Below are 26,746 nucleotides of genomic sequence, written 5' to 3'. Positions count from 1 at the left end.
GGTGGTGACGGCACTGATTCCGAGTCCTTTCCACTACTCCGGGAAAAAGCTATGGGGAATTTTATGTTTTTTCTCTCTCTCTCTTTCTCTTTTTCTCTGATTTTGTTGTTTATTATCCCAAACTCAACCCGATGAAAAATGTTTATAGAGTAGGGAAAATGAAATACGCGTTGCATCGAATCATCGGTGAAAATGAGAGAACGAACGAACGAGAATACGAGAGAGAGTGAGAGAGAGAGAGAGAGATAAAAGAGATGAAATATAGCGTTTAATTAAAACCACTCATAAAGGTCGAGCACGGTAGGAAAGATTGACCACATAAACAATGCGCATAGTTGTAATTGTAGTAGTAGTAGTAGTAGTAGTAATAGTAGTAGTAGTATTCTCCCTGGAGAATTTCTAAATATTATTTTTAATCTGTGCGTTGGTTGATTGTTCAAATCGATGATATTCTCTCTTACGTTAGAAAATATAGTATAAAACGGAAATGAAAAATGTCTGTCGGTTCGAAAATAACATATATATGTATATGTGTGTGTGTGTGTGGGTGTAAGAGAGAAAAAGAAATTGAGAGAGAAGAGAGAGAGAGAGAGAGAGATAAAAAACGTGTTTTTCGCGTTTTGTTTATACAAAGGTTGGCCACCTTTAGACGAGGAAACGATACCCAGTTCGACATTTTTTTTGTACAAGGGAAAATACTCGTTGTTCGTTCCTCCTTATGTTAGTTGGAATCATTGATATCGGTTCTCGTTCGTTCTATGGGGTTCTTAATAAGTGGCTTATATACGGGGGGTATATTGCCGTTGGCCCCCTCGCTGAGTCAGTCAAACTAATGTAATAACGATCATTTGTATCGAGAGTTCTTCTTTTTCTTTTTCTTTTTTTTCTTTTTTCTTTTTCTCTCTTTTTTTACGGTGTTAAAAACATCGGCATGGTTAGTACTCGATTACACGAAGATTCATCTTTTAAATGCCGATTTGAACTAAACGTTGCTCATCTTTTCGTATAAATAGGTAAACTGTAAATCTAAAAATATTTTTTTTACGATCTAATTTTTTTTTTTATATAATTTCAATTATTTTTTATATTTTCAATTATTTATATATATATATAAAATATATAATTTATATATTTTCATATTTTATGTATTTTATATATTTTCAATTATTTTTATTCAATTTCAATAATTTCAATTATTTTTTCTTTTAATTTTTCAATTATTTTTCAATTATTTTTTCAACAACGAATTAATCGAAATTCGAAACAAATCTAAAAATAATCTTCAATATTTCACAAACAAAATCGTTAAGAGAAGAACGTAAAGAATGTAGAATAATTTAAAAAAAACAAAACAAAACAAAACAAAACAAACAAAAAATTGTATCAAGGATAAATCGTCACGACGAAGGACGCGTTAATCGACCAGTAATTTCCATATCCATTCCCGTTTCAGGACACGAACCAATTTCGTCGTAAGAAAGAAAGAAAGAAAGAAAGAAAGACTAAGAGAAACGTAGAGAGAATTAAAAACTTCGCTCTCGTGTTTCTTTACTTCTCTCTCTTTTTTTTTTTTTTTTTTTAATAATGTTTCTCCATTGGCTTTCCCTTCAAAGAAGCAGAAGAAAAAAAAAAGAAAAAAAGAAAAAAAAAGAAGCTTTCAGGTGACCTTCTTTCTCCCCGCTCGCGATTTTCCTCATTTTTTTTTTTTTTTATAATACTTTTCCTTTTGCCATCCCTTGCCACCCCTCCCCCTGGTTTATCCTTTTTCGTCTCGGCGTGCAACTGTTTTGCCTCTCCACCCACGTAACGCGACGACTTTACTTGGAAGAGAAAAGAAAAAGAAGAATAAGAAGAATAAGAAAACGAGTCTCTCGACACAAATAAGATAATCTCCATTATAAACTTGGGGGTAGGGTAAGTAAACGATGAGGAGTTATTTACTTGCCTTGGAAATAGGGACGAAAGATGACAGAGAAAGAAAGAAACCGAGAGACAGAGACAGAGACAGAGACAGAGACAGAGAGAGAGAGAGAGACAGAGAGGGAGAGACTGAGTGAGAGGAGGGTGGGGGGGAGCAAGGGGTTGAAAGGAAAGAGAAAAGGGAACAAAGTAATAACAACGAGAATGAGAATAAGAAGGAAGGCTTGAAATTCCGCTAAGGTACACCTAGGAGAAGAAGAAGAAGAAGAAGTTTTAAGTCGAACGACGCAACAAGACGCCACCACCATCACTACCACCACCACCATCACCACCATGACCACCACACAACCATCATCCTTCTTGAATTCTTCTTCTTCTTCTTCTTCTTCTTCTTCTTTGCGCAACGAGCATTATTATTATTATCCCTTGAGCAAATGGCTTCTTCCAACATGCTTTCCCCCCCAGCCCCCTCCCCCACCCCTACCCCCACCGATCCCCACCACGCCGTTCTTCTTCTTCTTCTTCTTTTTCTTATTCTATTTTCTTCTTCTTATTCTTATTAGTTCAGGTAAGGAACGACTGTTTGTGATCAACTATTAGAGATTTGACACTGTCTTACAAACCGAGTTTACAAACTGAAATCTAAATGATCCATCGTTTTAATTTATTATACCAATGTTTGATGTTTATAATCGATTTTGTTCTTATATATATATGTTTATATTTGAATACTCTTTTATAATTATTATATATAATAATTATAACAAATTATATATAAAAATATATATATTTAATTATATATTTAATTTATTAATTATATATTTAATTATAATTTACAAATTATATATAATAATAATAATAACAATGTTTGATGTTTATAATCGATTTTGTTCTTATATATGTTTAATTAATACTCTTAATTTTTATTTATATTTATATTTATTATATTAATTATTATTTATATTAATATTATTTAATTTAATTAATACTCTTTTATAATTATTATATATAATAATATTTTGTATATGTAATATTATTTAATATCATAATGTTATAATCGAAATTGTTTTATAAATTTATTTGAAAGACTTTTGATTGCTATTGACGCATACATGCGTTTGATACAAGTTTTCAAACGTTGATTATAACTATTGCGAATAATTTCACGTTTGTTTTGTGTCTGTGTGTGTTTATTGATTATTAATTAATTAATTAATATAATAATTTAATGTTGTTTATATTATATTGATTATTGTAATTGTTTATTCGAATATTTCGTGTCACGTCAAAATTACGTAAGAAACACGCGAAATAACTTTAATTATTATTAAATATAATTTATTTATTGAAATTTGATTGATAATATCGATCAACGGACACAGTCGAATTTAATAATAATTTATACCCTTCCTACAAAATAATTTCGGCTAAAAGTATTCATTTGATTTATTTTCTTTTTAATTTTATTCTTTCTTTCTTTTAAAACGGATCGTATTTTTGTCGGATAAGTAATCTTCTACGCTTTTTTATTATATTTTTTTTATTAAGTTTTATTCCTCCTATCCTCGGTAGTCAGGATAGAAAATAATCTTATTAACAGGTGTGGGCGGGGGAAGGGGAGGAGCGGGGTGGGGTGGGGGAAAGGAACGAACACCTTTCGTTTCCTCTCGTACAATTTTTCTTTTCTTTTTTTTTTTTTGTTTTTTCTTTTCGTTTAGAAAAGAATTACCGAACGTTATCGATAAAGAGAACGATTTTTGTTTCTTTCTCTCTTAGAAAAAAAGTTAACAGAAGAAAAATATATATATAGAAAATAAATCGCGACGATTATATTGTAGTACACAGAGAATCCGGTTTTAATGTAAGTGTCGAACGTGAGTTCTCGAATGCATAGCTGCTGGACGCTATGGGTGGTCTAACGTGGAGTAAAGGTCAGCCAACGTCATTATCTTCGCTGCCAATCACATTAATTATTCTTTTAAGAAGCGTTAGTCGATATGGGACGAAACTATACGTCCTTTTATGGTTTATATGTAAAAAAAAAAATATAATAATGTGAACGTTTATATTATGTGTTACATAATATTTTGAAATAAATTGCAATTATTTAACGTAGATTTTCTTTATAATTAATTAAACAAATCCTTTTATGGTTTATATGTAAGTATAAAAAAATATAATAATGTGAACGTTTATATTATGTGTTATATAATATTTCGAAATAAATTGCAACTATTTAACGTAGATTTTCTTTATAATTAGTAAAAAAAAAAATAAATTCGATCTCAATAATGTTGTGAACAAAAATCGTATATAAGAGAATTATATTATTATCGCGATAAACGAGATACGCAATTAAACTAAACCAATCGATCGTTTACGTTAACCCTTTGACTGCTATTAACGCATATATGCGTTTGGTAAAAGTTACCAGAGTGGATTATACGTGTTTGTCAATATTAATTGAAAATAATGTAATGTGTTGGTTTTTGCTTATTGATTATTACTTTGAATTTTAATCACGTAAAAATGATATTAAGAAAGATAAACATACTTTAATATATAATATTATATATATTAATATTAATAATTATTAATATAATAATTATTAATTATATATTATTTTATTTATTAATTTCGTTATTAATATAATAATATTAATATAAAATATTAATAATTATTAATATAATAATTATTAATTATATATTATTTTATTTATTAATTACGTTATTAATATAATAATATTAATATAATAATATATTATTATTTATTATAATATTATAATATATATATATTAATATTAATATTATTAATATAATAATAATTATATATATAATTCTTTTTATTTTTAATTTATTTAATAATATCAATGAACGAAAAAAAAAAAAACATTCGTATTAATAATAAATGATTCCATGTAGTATAAGAAACACTTTTCAATTGTAAAAAGTTTAGCAGCACAATCAAAGGGTTAAATCGATTTCTAACTCACCCAAGACGCGCCGCAGTCTCCAGCTCCGAGTGTCTGAAAGGCCGGCATGCATCTGAACGTCATTTTGAACTTTACCGCCGAAATATTATCATCCAAAGGTCGAGCACCGTTCTTCGGTCACAACTTACCTAGAACAAAACCAAACACTTAGTTAGCAATCTAATGAAATTTCGTTTTTTTTTTTTACTTATTTTATTTTATTTTATATTTTACGTTATATTTATTAAAGAAGAGATTACTTGAGACTACTTTTTTTTTATTATTTTCTCTCTCATGTTATAGTTTTCGACACATTTTCTAAATACGTTGAAAGATCAAACGAAAATATTAGGAGGGGGTTTAACCGTCGGTCGTCATTGTTGAACGATATTATTATCATAATTCGTGGCGGATGAGAGAATTTAAACTAAATGTGCCCGCCCCCTCCCTCCCTCCCTCCCACCCTCCCCATCCCAATCCTGCTATTTTAAACTTCATCTCTTTTCTCATTACCAATTCCAAACTTATCCGTCGGCTTTTCAAACGAATACGTACTTCGAATTTCTACCAGTTTTTCTTTTCTTTCTTCTTTTTAACTTTTGACTCGTTGTAACTTATCTATATTATCATCGTGTACAATTTGAATGAATGAAATGTTATTGGAAAAATTGTCACATTTTTTTTTGTGTTTTGTTTTTCTTTAATTAATTCTCAATTGCAGCTGATAACTGATGATGTTGAATAATATTAATGTAATGTTCATTTAAATGCGATTATATTAAAGTATGATTTATCCAACGCGAAAAATTTACGATGCATTTTTAACGTTAGATCGAGAAAACGACTTAAACGTCACCTTTGCGACAAGCTACTCTATCGCATTATTACTCGAAAATGATTTCGAACTGGAATCCTGCAGTGAAAAGAAAAATCAACTGATATATTGACTAATATAATATAATAAAATACTAATATAATAAATACTAATATAATATAAATAAAATAACTAATATAAAAAATTGGTGTGTGTACTTATGTACGCACGTAAGATGTTATACTTCTTTGCCGTACCAAAACGAACATAACCTCAATAACCTCAAAAATAACTTAACAAAAAAAATTTATTATTATTATTATTAATTTAAATTTATTATCGATATATTATATATATTAGAAAGAATAATAAAATATCATAATATAGATATCAGTCCACGCTAAATATAAGAGAGATATATCGAATTAATTGACGCGTCAACAGCCATGGCGCGGTTACAGCATTAGTTCTCGCTTCGATCATTTAAGTAAAGCAGCGCTGAGTACGATTAGTATTTGGATGGGTGACCCGCTTGAGAAAAAAGGGGGGAAGAAGAAGAGAAGACAACTTCATGCCGTATACTTGAAATCGGCTTTGCCGCGCGTCGTAAATACCGACAAACTTCATGGTGTCGTTTTTCCAGACGCTCGGAACAAAATAAAATCACTCCCCATTAGATTTTCTCCAACGCGCCAAAAGAAGTATAACTTCAATAATTCCTCATTTTTTAATCGTTTTCTTACACGATTTCTTGAACTATTCCTTTCCATACCGTGTTTTAGATACTTTAAAGTAAAAGGAAAAATTGACGAGTTATATGATGAATTGATTTTTTCTTACCATTATCAATAATGTACTATTATTTTTCGAATAAACAAACATATAATATAATAATGTTTCTTTTTTTAATTAATTAATTATCTGCAAGAGTGATACACGATATTTAGAATTTATGTCAACAGTGAAAACAAAATTGCTAACACAATAAGTTTAGTTTGTATTAATCAAAAAGTTCGTAAGTTTATTGTGTTGTTTCACGGATAATTCAATTTTGTGGAAAATCAATAAAATTACTTAATATACAAGTGAAATATTAATATAAATAATAAAAACTAATTATTATATAATAATACTTATTAATATAAATAAAAAAAATAATTAATATTAAAAAAAAAATAAATTAATATAAATAAAAAAAACGCACGAAAACTTTTGGTTCACCCTAATATATGACAAATATCATTATTACTTAAATTATTCGATTAAACACGTAACAAAGGTTTATAATTACTTTCGATACAGTGAAATAATTAAGATTCATCATTTTCATTTGAACATTTGTATCCTACATCTTATCGTGAAATAACGATTTAATGTTAAGCGTGTAACATATTTAAAAAAAAGAAACGAATAAGAAAAATCTGTATAAAAATATATATTATCATCTAATTGTAAGATTCGAACCGTGAAAAACGGGGTACGGGGGGGGAGGATCAGAGATGAAAATCGATTGCACGTTATCTCTAAACGTTTATTACGTTCCGTACAAATCTGCATACGTATCGTCGTACAGATGCTTTCCGATACTTATACGCATTCTCAGAAACTAATAACACGGAATTGGAGATGGCGTATATATGGTGGTGTTATGGGGGAAAGACGTGGCATAGATTATACGTATAAAGGACTTTAAGCACCATAGAGCGATTATATTTGCAGATATCAGTAGATTTGACGATAAAGCTAGTCATAGAAAGAGAGAGTGTGTGTGTGTGTGAGAGAGAGAGAGAGAGAGAGAGAGTAGGGTCACAAGGATACTCGTAGAACGCACTAACGTAGAAACGCACGTGTCGTTTGATAATCGTATCGTAGTAAATTAAGATTAGTTCTTGTCATTAAAGTTTATCGTTCCAATTAAGATCATATTGTTCCTTATTCGATGTCAATGAAGATTTGATCTATATATATGTATAATTATATACTTGCAGAGGTTTCATGAATTAATATATTACAAAATTTTATTAATGATTAAGCATATATTTTATAATATTAAAAATAAATATAATAATATAATAAATATAATATAATAAATATAATAATATTTGTTATAATATTTATTATAATATTTAATATTTATTATAATAATATAATATTTAATATAATAATATTTATTATCTTATATTTATTATATTATATTTATTATATTATTATATTTATTATATTATACATTATATTTATATTTATAATATTATATTATATTTATTAATGAATAAGCATATATTGATCGTCATTAAACCTAACAAAACTTTATCTATTCCTACAGTGAATGGTCAAATGATTATTTAAAAAAAAAAACGTGTATATTCGATGTGTTTTCATCGCATTATGAAAAAATTACAAGACACGGTTATTTTAACTGTAAATATTACCTACCATTCAAACATTTGTTTCTTAATTACAATTGTTTTGATTTCAACGTATGTTAGATCAAGCCTCAGCTTTTAAAGGAGACATTTTCAAAGCTTAAAAAGATAATTTTTATAAATGCAATGTCACCACCCCTGTACTCGCAATCTTTTATTCAATTTTTTTTATTTTCTTTCTACTATTACTAACCCTACTACTACTGTGTTCTGCGTCTAATCTACTCCATCTAAGATTCGGCGTAGTCAGCATCCCATCACGGCATCACGAAATCGTCCTACAAAACTGTTTTAAACAGTTATTCCAAACTCCTAGCGTACTCCAAAATCTTCCTTCTCACTTATACCGAATCCTAAGAATGTTAGGGAATGGTATAAAGACTGGATTGAAATTGGCGAAATCATAGATCGGGTTCGATAAATAATTTCAGGTTTGTCGAATCCTATCTATCCGTTTTTCGTCTGGTTTCGATGAGAAAGAAAGAAAGAAAGAAAGAGAAAGAGAAAGAAAGAGAGAGAAAGCTTGTTCGTTTCACGATGGAATCCGAAAGATTTTTTACGGAAACCGTTGCATAAGCGTCCTAACACTCCTCTTACCCCTCTTTCCTCACCTCGTCGTCTGGAAACGATTATTAGCCTGAACGGAGAGCGCATTCTTCCGACGGACGAATAAAACGAAATAGAAATGGGGGCTCGGGATAGGATGAAGTGGAAAAAGTAGAATAAGAATACGAAGAAGAAGAACATGATGATGATGAAGAAGAAGAAGAAGAAGAAGAAGAGAAACAAGAAGAAGAAGAAAAAGAAGAAGAAGGAAATAGAAAGAGAAGTGAGAAAAGAAGAAAGATCACTTTCTTACTTTCCCTCTCTCTCTCTCTCTCTCTGAAAGATAAGTTAAAGAAAAAGAGAGAGAGAGAGAGAGAAAAAAAGGGTAGAATAAGAAGAAGAAGAAGAAGAAGAAGAAGTGAGAAAAGACGAAAGTTCATTCTTTCTTCTTTTTTTTTTCTTTCTTCCTCTTCTTCTTCTATTTCTCTTTTTCAAGAGTAGGATATGGAAAGAAAAAAAAAATAAATAGGAAAGAAGAAACAAAAGGGGAAAGGGACGGAGAAGAAAACAAAATGAGAAGTGAGAAGGGAAGAAGAAAGATCATTCTTTCTCTCTCTCTCTCTCTCTCTCTCTCTCTTAATCTCTCTCTCTCTCTCACACACACATAGTTCGTCCTGATGCGTTCCACGCTGGCGGAAAACGCAGAAACGGTGCTGCAGGAATGAATAATGGGATCCGAACGCAGCCATGCCGGGGCACTCGGTTGAATATTCATAATGCGCTTCTATGCGCACGGATGCTACACACACACACACATACACACACACACACATATGACGGCGATATTCGGGTGCCGAGAGAAACTCCTCTCTCTGGTATGTCTGGTTGCTTGCTTGCTTGCTTGCTTGCTGCCAGTTTTTACGCGCACGCGCACGAATTCTTTCGCGTGCGCGTGCACACGCTTCGTGTTTCTGCGCCCGCGCGCGCGTGGTATGTGTATGTTTATGTGTATGTGTGTCGTGCGTGTGTGTTGAGTGGTGGACCGCCACCGAGTCGAGGAACGGCACAGCATCCGCGTTTGTAGTCCAGAAGAGATCATCTAGTCGAGAAGAGGACGACTACTAAACCAGACACCTGCTTGTGTATCCTTTGAGAAACGTAATAAACCCCTTCCCAAACTAATCCCCACCTCCCCCCTTCACTCCCACTACCACTTCATCCAATCTCTTCTTCTGTTTCTACAAATTTGATCTGTATTTTTTTCTCTTTTGACATTTTTATATATAAGTATTTTTTGAAATATTTTTGAAGTTATACTTCTTTTGGCGCGTTGAGGAAAATGTAATGGGGAGTGATTTTGTTGTATTTACGATACGCGGCAAAGCAATTTCAAATTTACGGCATGAAGTCGTCTCTTTTTTTATTCTTCTTCCTCTTTTTTTTTCTCAAGCGGGTCACCCATCCAAGTACTAATCGTACTCAGTGCTGCTTGACTTAAATGATCGAAGCGGGAAGTAGTTCTATCACCGCGCCATGACAGTTGACGTATAAATTATATTTAGTGTGGACTGATATCCATATTTTGATATTTTTTTATTCTTTCTTGTATATATATATAATATATCGATCGATTGAAAATATGTTTCCTTTCTTTTTTCTTTTGTTAAATAAATAAATAATAATAATTAGTTGTTTATCTTCTCATACTTCCAATCCAATATATTGTTGAAGTTATTTTTGAGGTTATATTCGTTTCGGTACGCCAAAGAAGTATAACTTCTTACGTGCGTACATAAGTACACACACCAGTTTTTTTATTCTTCTTCTTATTATTATTTTTATCTATTTTATTTGGATGACGATAAAGATTATTATGTGTTAGAATATATTATTCTCTTTTAATAATAATCATTTTGTTTGAATACTTTTTCGTTTGTTTGAAATCTAACGTTTTTCAACGTTACCGCTACCAACCACACTGCGAAATGTTTTCACATTGAAAATATATTACGCGCAAATATATTTTTAATTGGATTAATAGAATCAAGAGAGATACTTTACGATTAAAGTTGAATATATATATGTATGTACCACCCACGTAAAAAATATTTACACTACCTTACGTTCCCCATTAGTGCCATATCAATTTTATATATAACATTTTTCTCTATTATAACATAAAATAATAGAAATATTTAAATACCAATAATTACTAAACCACCCTGTATATATACATATATATATATAAATCATGAAAATAATTTAACATGTGCCCATAATAATGAAAGTGGTCTAAGTCAATTGAAGCTTTAAAAACAACATTTTCGTATGAAATTCTGACAAAATTCTAAAAAATCTAAAAAAATTATAAATTAAAATGTCGTTTGATGTAAAAATATTTTTCAATTCGTTCAAATGCAATTCATTAAATATCTCGAACAAGAAATATATGACTTAGAACACTTTCATAATTATGGGCACATATAGTAGAGACAATTTCTTGAATTCCTAGATTAGTCTAAACGTTACCATGCAACCACAAAACACCAACACACACACACGATTATTATTTTCGAATAAATAGCTTCATTAATATCTACAATCTGTTTTTCTTTTTATAGTTATTGCTGTCATAGAATAAAATGAGAGAAAGAGAGAGAGAGAGAGAGAGATTGGAAACCGGATGAGAATGAAACAGGTAAAAGGGTTAACCATAACGCAGAATTCTGGTGGTAAGTTCGAATTGTGTGTAGAGCGTTAACGATTCCAAGGATCCCAAATTCCGTGTTGCACTCGTTTTTTTATGGTCACCATCGCATCGAGAGTATACGACTGCTAACGATGCGCCATTAAATCGAGTTAACGAGGGGGAACAGTGCTATTTACCGAGCTGTTTCCTCTAGCTTCGACGATCGTTTCGCCTCTGACCATCGGTAAACCACAAACGGTGGTCGGTGCCTTTCACGGAAACGCGAACATTTCTGTGGACACTTTTGCTACGATTCTTTACTTTCTCTCTTTCTCTCTTTTTCTCTCTTTCTTTCTCTCTCGTTTTATCTCTTTCTGTCCCTTTTTTTTATTTTGTTTTATTTTTTTAACTCTCCAAGTAACCAGTAACCCCCAAGTTCTCTTTTCGATGCACACTGATTGTACCTATTTACTCTCGAACGAGATAATCCTCCTCAATTCTCTTTTCCCTCTTACCCTCTCTTCACCACCACCACCACCACCACCACCACCCTCTTTAAAGACAAACATCATGATCTGTGATCTCATTTTCTACTTTAATGATCGGTAATAATATATTTTTTCCGAAACACGCTTGGATTACTTTCTTCTCTAATGACAAACTTCTAATGATAACGAATCGAGAATAATTTGTTAGTATTTGTAAATATAAAAAAAGAATAAGATGTTTTTTATCAATATTATAATATGACAAAATAATTATGTTGAAATGTCTAATGATAATGAATCGAGAATAATTTTCTAGTGTTTGTAAAAAGAAAGATTTAAAAAAGGATAAGATGTTTATACAGATTTGTTTTTATCAATATTTAATATGATAAAATGATTATGTTGAAACGTCTAATGACAACGAATCGAGAATAATTTTCTACTGTTTGTAAAAATAAAAAAAGAGTAAGATGTTTATTTTATTATATTATAATATGATAAAATGATTATGTTGAAACGTCTAATGACAACGAATTTAGAATAATTTTCACTGTTTGTAAAAAGAAAGATTTAAAAAAGGTTAAGATGTTTTTACAGACTTGTTTTATCAATATTATAATATGATAAAATGATTATATAGAAACGTCTAATGACAACTAATCGAGAATAATTTTCAACTGTTTGTAAAAAGAAAAATTTAAAAAAGGATAAGATGTTTTATACAGATTTGTTTTTATCAATATAATATGACAAAATAATTATGTTGAAACGTCTAATGACAACTAATCGAGAATAATTTTCTAGTGTTTGTAAAAAAAAAAAAAGAGTAAGATGTTCATTTTATTAATATTATAATATGACAAAATAATTATGTTGAAATGTCTAATGATAACGAATTGAGAATAATTTTCTACTGTTTGTAAAAAGAAAGATTAAACAAGATTAAGATGTTTCCTACAGATTTCTATTTTTTAATATTATATTACTATATGAAATAAAATGATGATGTTGAAACTAGAAGAAGTCAATGAGAGTATCATCGAAATTGTTTTCGAAATTATGTTTAAATTAACTCATTTAGGAATTATTGTTTCGTTGTCGAGATCGATGTAAAACTAAATACCTCTTACTAACTCAACATATTCATTTTTTCCTCTCTCTCTCTCTCCTTTTTAAAAATAGCAACTTATAGGCAGTATAATATTCTATGATGATGTTGAAACTAGAAGAAGTCAATGAGAGTATCATTGAAATTGTTTCCGAATTATGTTAATTAATTCATTCGTAGGAATTATTGTTGCGTTGTTGAGATCGTTGTAAAACTAAATACCTTTTACTAACTCAACATATTCATTTTCTCTCTCTCTCTCTCTCTCTCCTTTTTCAAAATAGCAACTTTATAGGCAGGTCTAATATTCTATGATGATGTTGAAATTAGAAGAAGTCAATGAATCATCGAAATTGTTTCCGAAATTATATTTAATTAATTCATTTAGGAATTATTGTGCGTTGTTAAGACTCGATGTAAAACTAAATGCCTCTTACTAACATGACATATTCATTTTCTCTCTCTCTCATTTCAAAAATAGCAACTTTATAGGCAGGTATAATATGCTATGATGATGTTGAAATTAGAAGAAGTCAATGAATCATCGAAATTTTTCGAAATTTACGTTTAAATTAATTCATTCGTAGGAATTATTGTGCGTTTTCAAGATCGATGTAAAACTAAATGCCTCTTACTAACTCAACATATTCATTTTTTTCTCTCTCTCTCTCTTTCAAAAATAGCAACTTTATAGGCAGGTATAATATTCTATGATGATGTTGAAACTAGAAGAAGTCAATGAGAGTATCATCGAAATTGTTTCCAAAATTATGTTTAAATTAATTCATTTAAGAATTATTGTTGCGTTGTTGAGATCGATGTAAAACAAAATACCTTTTACTAACTCAACATATTCATTTTTTCTCTCTCTCTTTTTCAAAAATAGCAACTTTATAGGCAGGTATAATATTCTATGATGATGTTGAAACTAGAAGAAGTCAATGAGAGTATCATCGAAATTGTTTCCAAAATTATGTTTAAATTAACTCATTCGTAGGAATTATTGTTTCGTTGTCGAGATCGATGTAAAACTAAATGCCTCTTACTAACTCGACATATTCATTTTTTCTCTCTCTCTCTCTCTCTCCTTTTTAAAAATAGCAACTTTATAGGCAGGTATAATATTCTATACGAGAGGAGTTTTCTACCGTATGGTTAAAGGCGATAACAGTTAATAAGTTCCAATGATTTATTCGCTGACCAGTATTTAACCACTTTTCCACCGTGAACGATTTAATTATCGTGCGACAATGAGTTAATTGCTCTTTTCTGGATGGTCGAACGACCGTGCTGCTGCTGCTGCTGCTGCAGCTGCTGCAACTGCAGTTGCTGCTGTTGTTGCACTGGCCAAATGAAGAGACGCAAACGTTCACGTAAAACTGACAATTTTACTATGGTTACAAAGCTTTATCTCTGTGTTTTATTATAAAACGTTAAAACTCGGCCACGATTTCCATTTAAATCGAAAAACATTTTCATATTGAACGCACGTCGCCTATTTTGTCGGACAACGTTTTCATTTTTTTTTTTTCTTTTTTTTTCTTTTTTCCAATATTTTTTTAAACTCTACACAACGTGAACAAACTGACGTGCGTGAGTCTCGAGGAAAATAACGTTGCGTCGAGTTATTTTTTTTTTCTTTTATTATTATTATTATTATTATTATTATTATATCTTTCTATCTCTTTATAGAATATTTTTTGTTCTCTTTCTTTCTTGATCTGTCTTTCGTTATATTTTACGACAGTTCATTTTCTCTCATAAAAATCGAGACCAACGATTTAAACGCGAGAAATCGTTTTTGTACCCCCCCCCTTCCCAAACCCCTCAACCTCCCATCACCCTCGATAGAAATTTTGTTACGACAGCCGACGGTGTTTTGCACGGTGTGAAATAAATTCGATTCCGGATGAAATCAATGTTAATTAATCGTTCAATTATCTCCCCACACCGGAGTTGTATTTACAACGGGTAAAAGTTTCATTGCTTGTCAAATAGTACGATACGTTTAATGACGATTCTCTTCTTTTTTTTTTTTTCTATATTTTTTTGTGTTCTTCTTTTTTCGGAGATGTAAATATCGTTTCGTTTAATCGAATTAAACATTTCGTCGTAATAATTTAATCGCGCGTTTAGCGTGTTTTTTTTTTTTTAACGAAAATAAAATTTGAAATAAACGATAACGAGATGGAAAAAATAAAACCATCGGTTAAATATATTTGTAATATAAATTATCGTCTAGGAATTATTTATTATAAAAAAGAAGAATAAGAATTAAATATAATAAAAGGGATAGAACGTGAAAGATCAATCGTATTCTAAAATACGTTTGTAAACATTTTCTCGATCGAATTTGTTATTTTTTTTAACGAAAATAAAATTTGAAGTAAACGATGAGATGGAAAAAGGAAAACAACGACCCATCGGTTAAATCGCGAATATTTGAAAATATAAATTATCGTCTAGGAATTATTTATAAAAAAGAAGAATTAAATAAAAAGGATAGAACGTGAAAGATCAATCGTATTCTAAAATACGTCTGTAAACATTTTCTCGATCGAATTTGTTATCTTTTTTAACGAAAATAAAATTGGAAGTAAACGATGAGATGGAAACAAGAAAACAACAACCCATCGGTTAAATCGCGAATATTCGAAAATATAAATTATCGTCTAGGAATTATTTATAAAAAAGAAGAATTAAATAAAAAGGATAGAACGTGAAAGATCAATCGTATTCTAAAATACGTTTGTAAACTTTTTCTCGATCGAATTTGTTATCTTTTTAACGAAAATAAAATTGGAAGTAACCGATGAGATGGAAAAAAGAAAACAACAACCCATCGGTTAAATCGCGAATATTCGAAAATATAAATTATCGTCTAGGAATTATTTATAAAAAAGTAGAATTAAATAAAAGGATAGAAAGTGAAAGATCAATCGTATTCTAAAATACGTTTGTAAACTTTTTCTCGATCGAATTTAGAAAACGGTTCACGTACGATCAACAAGAAGAAGAACAAGAAGAAGAAGAAGAAGTAGAAACAACAAAACAAGAAATAGAAAAAGAAGTAAGAAATACAAATGGGAATGCAAGGAACACACAAGGTTCCGTAATCACGCGTTGCTTCGGATAATAGCGGGTGGCGTTCAAAAGAAAGGGGTAGCCATAATAAAAAAAATTAAAAAATATATAAAACAAAGAAAGAAAGAAAGAAATGGCAAAGGCGTAGGACCAAAAGAAAAAAAAAAGGAAATAAATAATTATTTCTTCTCGATAGAAAGACGAATGAACGTTGCTGCGAGTAGTTGAGGGAGAAGAAGAATTCTGTTTTAAAGAGCGAACGCGCAACATTCCGATCCATTACAATTACCAAATAATACCAGTGTTGGCCCACATTGAGAGGCGGAGGAACCTGAAATTAGATTGATTAGAGGCTACCGTTCGTGAGGATGACCACTACCGGAATTTAAACAGTTATTATATAGAGAGATACAAGATTCGTGTACGCGTCAGAGTAAAAACGTGATCCACGAAATTAGTTCTTCTTCTTTTTTTTTTTTTTCATCTTTCCCGAGCGTTGCCACCCTCCTCCCCTTACCGTATCATCCCCCGCCTCCGTTACGGATCGATAAATTTATTAACGAGAGAAAAGACGAATAAGAAATGAAGGAAATAAACAGAAGTGGAAGATTAGGAATAAAATCAATCGATTTGGTGCATGGTGTAAGTGTTGAAATTATTTCAAATTAATTCTAACGAAATTTTGTTCGTCTTATATAATATTTAACGTTGGAAACAACAAATTTATAAGTAAGAAAGAACAAATCCAATGAAAATGTATTAAATTAATTATTATTAATAAAAGGAAATATATTGTTAATTATTATATACCTATACTTAATCTTTTTCTATATCATAAATGTTTTTTTCTTTTTTTTGATAGAATACATTACATCGATAAAATTATTAACGAGAGAAGGAATAAAACAATCGATCTGGTGCTTGGTGTAAGTGTTGAAATTATTTCAAATTAATTCTAACGAAATTTTGTTCGTCCTATATAATATTTAACGTTGGAAACAACAAATTTATAAGTAAGAAAGAACAAATCCAATGAAAACGTATTAAATTAATTATTATTAATAAAAAGAAATATATTGTTAATTATTCTAATACCTATACTTAATCTTTTTCTATATCATAAATGTTTTTTTTCTTTTTTTGATAGAATACATTACATCGATAAATTTATTAACGAGAGAAAAGACGAATAAGAAAAGATGAAGGAAATAAACAGAAATGAAAGATTAGAAATAAAACAATCGATCTGGTGCATGGTGTAAGTGTTGAAATTATTTCAAATTAATTCTAACGAAATTTTGTTCGTCCTATATAATTTAACGTTGGAAACAACAAATTTATAAGTAAAAAAGAAAAAATCCAATGAAAACGTATTAAATTAATTATTATTAATAAAAGGAAATATATTGTTAATTATCCTAATACCTATACTTGATCTTTTTCTATATCATAAATGTTTTTTCTTTTGATAGAATACATTACATCGATAAATTTATTAACGAGAGAAGGAATAAAACAATCGATCTGGTGCATGGTGTAAGTGTTGAAATTATTTCAAATTAATTCTAACGAAATTTTGTTCGTTCTATATAATATTTAACGTTGGAAACAACAAATTTATAAGTAAGAAAGAACAAATCAAATGAAAAGGTATTAAATTAATTATTATTAATAAAAGGAAATATATTGTTAATTATCCTAATACCTATACTTAATTTTTTTCTACATAATAAATGTTTCTTTTCTTTTTTTGACAGATTACAACAAATAATTAAATGATCACGCAAGACGGGTTATTGTTAGCAATTGAAAATATCGTTTGAAGTATTCGTAATGAAATATTCTAATAATATCGGTAAGCGTGAAATTAGGGAAATCACGTGGCACGCAGTGACATTAAATCGCGAATTCTTGAATACTTCGAAATAACTTCGAAACGGTTTCGTTCAGAGGTTAACCAGGGTCCTTCGAAGTACTTGTGTCTGGCACTTCGGCCGCCTTGAATGGCTAGTTAGCGCGAAGATTGGTTTTCTTCGCATTATTGGTTCCTTCTTCGAGTCGGCGTTATTGGGATCACCCAAACACCAAGGCAGTAAAATCAGCTAAGCTGGCGGTTATTTATTGCTCGCGGTGGCACAGGTGAAAGAAACGGGCCTCTTCGTCTTTTACTCTTTTTTTTTTTCTTTCTTTATTCTCCTTTCTTTCTTCCTTACTTTTTATTATTTCCTTTTCCGGTATCCCATCTTTGGTTTCTATTTCATTATAACTTTTAGTATAATCTTCATTTATCTCTCTTTCTTTTTTTATTCTTTTTTGATATTCAAATAGAACTATTTACTCGGAAACGATGATGATTTTTTAAAATGAACAAACTTGCAATTAGTTTCTTGCGATTTATTCAACAACAACTAATTAATTAACCAACTCATCGAAATATCGTTTATTTTTCGTCGACGTTATTATGTAATAATTGTTAATGTTATTTAAACGAATTAACATTATCTAAGTTTCATGATAAACATAGAAACTCTGAAAGCGTTGACAACTTATCCGCCTATCGACTTACAAACCGCTTGTTAGAACCTTCAAGGTATTGTCATTAATACAGGTGTTAACGAGCTTTACAATCGTTCTCCATAAAGTCGGCCCGTGTAACAGCTACCTGAGCCTGATTTATGTTTCTTTAATGGTACGAAGAAATAGCCACTTAATATTTTCCTATAGACATTCGCTATTAGAAATAATTGACAAAACGTGATAGAAAATCGTCTAACATGTGATAGTTTTCTTTTCTTCGAAACAAATACGAATTCGTGCGTATCGTTTCAAAACTAACCTAAAACAATACCAATGGCAACAATGTTACACGCGAACGTTCGTTTTTCTCGACACGATGTTCATAGTTTATCGAAAGGTTAGGTCAGTCGCGATGAGAAAACGATCGATTCAAACCCCGTCGTGTGTCAACGTGTCAAGCATGAAAAACGTCGTACGCGAGTAGAAAAGTCCTTCTGCGTCCAGACAAAAGTAGTCGAGGAGACGTAAAAGGTAAGGTGCTGCTGATTGAAACGTCAGAACTCAGGAGTTATGTTCCGACGCTAGGTTCGAACCCGTATTCTACCCTCAGTAGAACCTTTTCTCCACATCTCTCTCTCTCTCTCTCTCTTTTTCTACATCGACGCGTATTGGGTGTTTCGAAAATTGATAGCTGAACTTCGAGAAGCTATCTTGTCTTACAAAGAAACAGAAGAAAAAAAAAACAACAGAACAAAATCGAAAAATCGAAATTCATTTTTAAGTGAAGAATTATTCTGTTATTATTCGGGTAGCAATATATTTTTATACTAATTCATTATTATCCGAGTTATAAACGTAACATTTGGGTGTTTCGAAAATTGATAGCTGAACTTCGAGAAGCTATCTTGTCTTACAAAGAAAAAAAAGAAAAAATAACAGAACAAAATCGAAATTCATTTTTAAGTTGAAGAATTATTCTGTTATTATTCGGGTAGCAATATATTTTTATACTAATTCATTATTATCCGAGGTATAAACGTAACATTTGGGTGTTTGGAAAATTGATAGCTGAACTTCGAGAAGCTATCTTGTCTTGCAAAGAAAAAGAAGAAAAAAAAAACAGAACAAAATCGAAAGCTTCATTTTTAAATGAAGAATTATTTTCTTATTACTCGAGTAGCAATATATTTTTATACTAATTCATTATTATCCGAGCTATAAACGTAACATTTGGGTGTTTCGAAAATTGATAGCTGAACTTCGAGAAGCTATCTTGTCTTGCAAAGAAAAAGAAGAAAAAAAAAACAGAACAAAATCGAAAGCTTCATTTTTAAGTGAAGAATTATTTTCTTATTACTCGAGTAGCAATATATTTTTATACTAATTCATTATTATCGGATGTATAAACGTAACATTTGTTAATCTCATGCAAATGAACAAGCAATGATGATGATGATGATGATGATAATAATGATGGGTTATTAAAAATGTAATGTAATATTTCATTTAACATTTAAACACGTTTTAACTATGTAGATATATGTATATTGTAGATATTTATATACGTCATTAAGTGGAAAAATGATCGATGATCTATGGATGATACATTGTAGATGACGAGGATGTCTAAAAGTAAGCAAGTAAAGATATACGGAAAGGAAGGTTGTTTGTTGATCGCGTGCACGTAGGGCTAAACGAGTACATCTCTATGTGTGTGTGTATGTGTTTGTATGTGTGTTAACATGTACACGATGAAACGTGTGGCCATGGATATGCAAGACGAAAGAAGTAATTGGCGATCGTAAAGCATCGAAGGCGCCAACAGTAAGAACGAAATCGTTTCCTCTATCTCATTTCAGTATTATTTTGCGTGAATTTGAAGATCGATTGACAACCTAATGATCTTTCTTTCTCTCATAATACACGTAAATTGTAATACATGTAATATTGTTGTAATTCGTTAAAATATCGATACTTTATATTATGATTGTTTACTTATAAGTAAATTTATGATAATCACATTATGATAATAGATATCCATATTAATTTATTCATTTTATATTCAATTTTCAAATAATTCTTCTATTACGAATGACATAATTTATCTTAACGATATCAACTAACCTCAAATTTGCGAACATCTTACGTTTAAACATTGACATTACTCGTATTAAATTAAAAATCATTCATATATATATATCGATATCACACTTTTATCAGCAACACGTTAAAACGTAATTATCAAATTGTTAAGGACAATCATGGAAATAATGAAACCTTCAAAGTTTGATAGTGATTGTTGTTTCGTGATGGCCAATTCACGCGACATGTGTTTGTGTATACGTTAACGTACACAACATCAGCATCATCGAAAACGTTCTGTGAACTAGAGTATATATATATATATACATATAAACGTATGTACACGCAAGAATTATTCCATTGTGGCAAGATTTTACGAGTTCCTCTTTAAAGCCTGTCATTACGGCGTCTGTCTGGCAAGTTGCCCCCGCTAGCATGCATAACCCTTTTACAAAGAAAATGTGCCCTCTCTTTTCCTATATCTTTCTCTTTCTTTCTTTCATTACTTTCTTTCTTTCTTTCTTATTCCAACTTGAATGATTTACCGCTCAATTTTATGAACTTATATTCCATAAGACTGACATATCTATTTCACTTAAACGCGTCCCGGGGGTGCGTGACGTATCGTTTCGTTCTTCTTCTTCTTCTTCTTTATCCTTTTCTTCCTCTTCTTCTTCTTCTTCTTCTTCTACCTTCCTCCCTCTTTTCTCTATGGCCATCACCACCACCACCACCACCATAACCAGCAGTGTGCGCACGCGCGCGCGATCACTTCTCGTGCACGATCCGGCTGCGGTATATTAGATAAAGTAGTAATTAGCGTGACGTTAATTAAACACTTCTGGTTTCGTAGTAATTAATTAATGGCGATATTAAATCAAGAGAGACTGCTAGAAGCTATTCAATTCGTTGCATGCAAGCAATTGCCGCCGCCGCCGCCGCCGCCACCACCGCCGCGTAGGTTTTCGTGATAAATGTGGTGTTGGTTGTTGTTGAATGTAGATACGAATTGTAATACACACTAGATATCATTTGCTATGAACAACTTTTCTAAGTAAGTTGATCACTATTACCAACCATTATCATCATCATCATCAACCCCATCATCTGTGATTTTATGTAGAACGATAAATATTTATATTTCGTGTAAAATTATTTCGTTTCAATTAACGGTTATAATTTAATTTGATTATAAAGATCTTTTTTACGATGTGTTAAAGAATAATAATTTAAGATTAGAATAATATCTGTATCTTGAAAAGAGTTTACCATTTGATGCATTCTCGCGGTGTTGTAGTAGTCAAGGTTCGGCATTCGGTTTCCTCGTAAGTTACACGTTTGTCCTCAAAATTGATATATTTATTTGAACGACACCAATCACACGGATATTTATCAACGATTACAAACAAATAATTTATTTTTAACTTAGTCAATCACTTCGTTGATACATAGTTCGAACGTAAACTAAGTCTAATAGTAAACTTTATCGACGTTTAAATAATAATCGCTGGTTGTTAACACTCTGATGGATTTTTTTACACTGTGCACGCACTACTTTCGAAAGAAGAAAAGAAAAACCTCGAATGATATTATTACGAGTTCCACTTTATATATCGATTGGATCGATAATTGAAAGATCGAGAAAAGAGAATAAGGAAACAATTATTTATTATATTTTTTGTTTCCCTTTTAATAGTAGATCAAAAAGAAAATAACCTTCGAGCACTGAACAACGACGACAACGATGGATAATGATTGGACAATTTGTCGTAACCGTAATGAAATTATCCTTGATAATAATCTCTAATCAATTTGCGTGGTATGCAAATTCGTAGATCTCGTCGATCAATCCATCCATCCATCAATCCATCCATCCATCCATCAATCCATAAAAGTAAAATGCCACACACTTTTCCTCTTTGCCTTGACTCAGAGCCTCGAGGATGGGTAAAGGAGCCTAGCGAAGTATAACGACGCGTGGGCAAAAGGTGGTACACGAGTAACTCGTGAGTTAGATAAGGACGCCGTTAAAGAGAGAGTAGTATAGTAGGATGATGTAGAAGAAGAAGAACCACCATAGACGTATTGAGTTACCGGTGCACGCTGGATATTGTTTCCTGATATCTCGAGACCTTTGTATAGGTATTCCCCTTAAACCGTCGTACACGCAAGAAGACTCGAGGGTTACTAAGCCCGCGGGCGCCCGCGGGGCCTTAGCTACCAGATAGACGCGAGAGAATCCAAGGGGTCGAGTGGTGGGGGTACTGGGACGGGCCTTAAGGCCAGGATCGACGAGAGTCGCGCTCCGATTGGTCGACCGGTCCCAACTACGATCCAATCGTTTCCTCCTTTACGTTCTCCCGTACTGTTTACCGATACGCCCAGCAAATTTCTCATTGGTTCGATCCTACCTACGAGCTATCTCGTTTCTCTCTCTCTCTCACTCTTTCTCTCATACTATCTCAGCAAACCCCCCAACGGATAAAACGTCGTTGCGATTTTATTTTTTTGAAATAAAGGATGAACCCACCCGACTCATACCTCCTTCCATTGGCTTCTCGAGCGTTCTAATACCCCGTTTTCAGTTCTTTCTACCTCTCCTCCTCGATACTCTTTATCCGTCTTACACCCGGCCGTCGGATCATCATCATCCGACACGCGGTCCATTCGAGTACGCAATATAGCGTTGGATACCTCTGCGCGTGACGATCATTTCTCCGATTATTATGAGTAAGTTCTGTACTGTTCTGTTCGTTCGTTTTCTTTTTGGTATACAATTTCAATTTGGAATTTAAATATCTGATGCTTGATATTGCAAGATATTCGATATCTTAATGTCACTGTATTACTACTATACGATTATCTTGGTCAAATATTTGCAGATAAGAAGTAACCGGTTGTATCATATATTGTATTTAGAAAGTTAAAAAAAAACAATAAAATAAGAAATATCAAATATCGTCGAGAAAATTGGATAGGAAAAACATAACACACACACACGCACGCACAACTGCTACCGGAATCGTGCAAATGAAATACTAACGGTGTTAGTAAATCGAGATCGGCTCGTAAATTAAGAATGCAGATCGTTAATAATAAATAATAATAATTTGAAATGTGTGCGAATAGAAAAAAAAAGGTTTAATCAAAATTCATGTTGAACCAAGAAGAAATATAGTAGTAAACCTTTACGAATGTGTTTCTCTTTATATGCGTAAGAGATGCAAGAAGAGGAGAAGAAGAATTCCAACGATGAAATTACGTTACGAGGAATTCCTGAATCGGTTGTACGAACGCGGCAGTTAGCTCAGAATCGTGACAGCCCTGGGCGTACACGCGAGACTTACAAGAAAAATTTCAGATCGACCTGGCGAAATTGGAAGGAAGGAAGGAAGAATGAGGGGGGGGGAGGAGGAGGTCTTTTAACGAGATGCGGTCATCGTTGGTTGTTGAAGAAGTTGGTTCGAACGAACCAACGAACGAACGAACGGGGCACCACCGGTCATCTTCTTTACGCTTCCTATACCAATTTTTTAGTTTTTTTTTAATTTTTGTTTTTATTTTCTTTTTTGGTTTGCTTTCCATTTCTTCTGAAATATCTATCGCTGTCATCTGTAAACAACTAATTCGTCTTTGGTTTCTTTTTGTTTTATAAAAAAAAAAGAAAAGACACAAATCATAACCCATTCATTCGTTCATTCATTCATTCATTCATTCATTCATTTATTCATTCATTTGCATTTGAAAAGATAATTTAGATTCTTATGTATTCTCTGACGATGATTCTTTTTATCTGATTAATTATTGTAATATTTTAATAAAGATAAGAGTTTAAATCGTATCGCAGGAAAGAGAACGTTTCTTTTCGTTTTGGTTTTTCTTTTTTATATTTTTTTTTTCTTTTTTATTCCACGAAATCCCCGTTTCTGTAATTGATCTATTTAACGTGAAGTTAATCAACGACGTCAAACGAACGCGGTCGGGTTAAACACGCGATTTATGCGATTTTTTTTTTCTCTTTTCTTTTTTTCAACCAAAGAACTCTTTAACTCTTCTCATTTTCTTCTCTTTTTCTTTTTCTTCTTCTTCTAAAAAGATAGATTAGTAACGATAAAAATTGTTTAATAACTCGGGTTAAAAGCGTATCATCAAAATGAAACATCCAAATTTTCACCTAGCACAATCGCGAAATTAGACATTATTTCTTGCCCACCATTCTACTTTTTATATTTCACGTAGCGAGTCGGTACGTTACGTCGTATGTTACGAAACATCTGGCACACGAAGCTAAGCTTTTTTTTTTATTTTTTTTTATTTTAAAGGATTGAAACACGTGTCTCTCGTCGCTTTATTTTCATAGTAGTAGTAGCCGCCGCCGCTGCTGCCGCACTAACTCGGTTTAGAAAGTGCACAATTTTTGTTGAAGAGAATACGATGGTTTCACAAAGTAATATAAAAACTCTACGGAACAATGTGTTTTTAGATAAACGTACGGAAAAGTAATAGTATTATAATAACGAGTATAATACTCAAATGGAATATAGTAACGAAACAATGTAGGAAGAATGTGTAACGAAAGAATACGTCGACGATGATATAAAATGTTAATAATATACGAAATAATATTACGAGTACCAAAAAATATGGTAATACATAAAAATATATATAAATATATTAGATAAACCCCACAGAAAGTAATGAAAGTAATGAAAGTAATTTTTGGCCATGTCAATATTTGATTATCATTTATCAGCTCATTATTTAATTTAAACACGTGTTTGAATTTGATGTATTTAAAAATGATATTACTTTCTAAATATCAATATCTATTAATTAATTAATAAATCCTGTTAATAATAGGACCTGTATAATAATAGATCTTCTCTAATATATATATATATATTACTTTTTATAATATAAAAATAATATATTCATATTCCTGTTTTTATATATATATATAAATTCCCCTAATATATATAACACATCAATACCTATATAATAATAGGTATTATTATTAATTAATTAATAAATCCTGTTAATAATAGGACCTATATAATAATAGATACTCTCTAATATATATATATTACTTTATAATATATAAAAATAATATATTCATATTCCTTTTTATATATAAATTCCCTTAATATATATAACACATCAATTCCTATATAATAATAGGTATTATTATTAATTAATTAATAAATCCTGTTAATAATAGGACCTATATAATAATAGATACTCTCTAATATATATATATTACTTTTTAATATATAAAAATAATATATTCATATTCCTTTTTTTATATATATACAAATTCCCCTAATATATATAATATATTATATTATACATCAATACTTATATAATAATAGATACTCTCTAATATATATATATTACTTTTTAATATATAAAAATAATATATTCATATTCCTTTTTATATATAAATTCCCTTAATATATATATCACATCAATTCCTATATAATAATAGGTATTATTATTAATTAATTAATAAATCCTGTTAATAACGGTACCTATATAATAATCTTATATATATATTAGAAAGAGAGAGTATATATCATATATTTATAAAATCATAGTACCGATAAAACTTTATTGACGTGATCGATCGTTGGAAAAGCGTATGTGGTTACATACCATAGACAGATCGAATACGTGCTAGAGAGAGAGAAAGAGAAAGAGAGTGAGTGAGTGAGAGAGAGAGAGAGAGAGTGAGAGAGAGAGTATCTCAGGGCGTAACCAAAGAGGTAGGTAGGTATAAGGGATCTTATTGATCTGGTAGCCCGGGGCGTGTCATCCTGGGCTGTTGGCCGCAGGGAGGACCGCGGCTAACCCTAAAGCAAAAGGGGGATTCTCGTGCTTGTGTCGGCGCATGCGCCTATCCGAACGTATTCTCTGCCCAGAGGGCTAACTTACACCAATCACCAGAAGCTAGAAACTCTTTTAGCCGACGGGGTGGGGGCTGGGGGGGAATTCGCCCAAGAACTTCCCTCTCTTCTAGGGTAAGACAAAGTATTAAAACCGGGGTAGATATAGAGATGTGTCTCTACACACATCCATTCGGATCTAAGTTCTGCCCTTTTTCTTTT

General features: G+C 31.2%; 1 long non-coding RNA gene across 2 annotated transcripts in view; it reads right to left on the bottom strand.

The window, feature by feature from the left end:
* Positions 1-4,952: 4,952 nt before the first annotated feature.
* Positions 4,953-26,746, bottom strand: part of LOC122514635 — an 85,612-nt gene continuing 63,818 nt past the window's right edge. The window contains exon 3 of one of the 2 annotated variants that reach the window (XR_006303096.1): positions 4,953-5,035. This is a non-coding gene — a long non-coding RNA (uncharacterized LOC122514635). Of the gene's footprint in view, positions 5,041-26,746 lie in introns of both variants that reach the window. The other variant, XR_006303098.1, reaches the window with a different exon arrangement.

This window comes from Polistes fuscatus, unplaced genomic scaffold, assembly GCF_010416935.1.
Source record: "Polistes fuscatus isolate 324 unplaced genomic scaffold, CU_Pfus_HIC Scaffold1, whole genome shotgun sequence".
Classification (NCBI taxonomy): Eukaryota; Metazoa; Arthropoda; class Insecta; order Hymenoptera; family Vespidae; genus Polistes; species Polistes fuscatus.
This window is presented reverse-complemented; position numbering and strand designations above follow the sequence as displayed.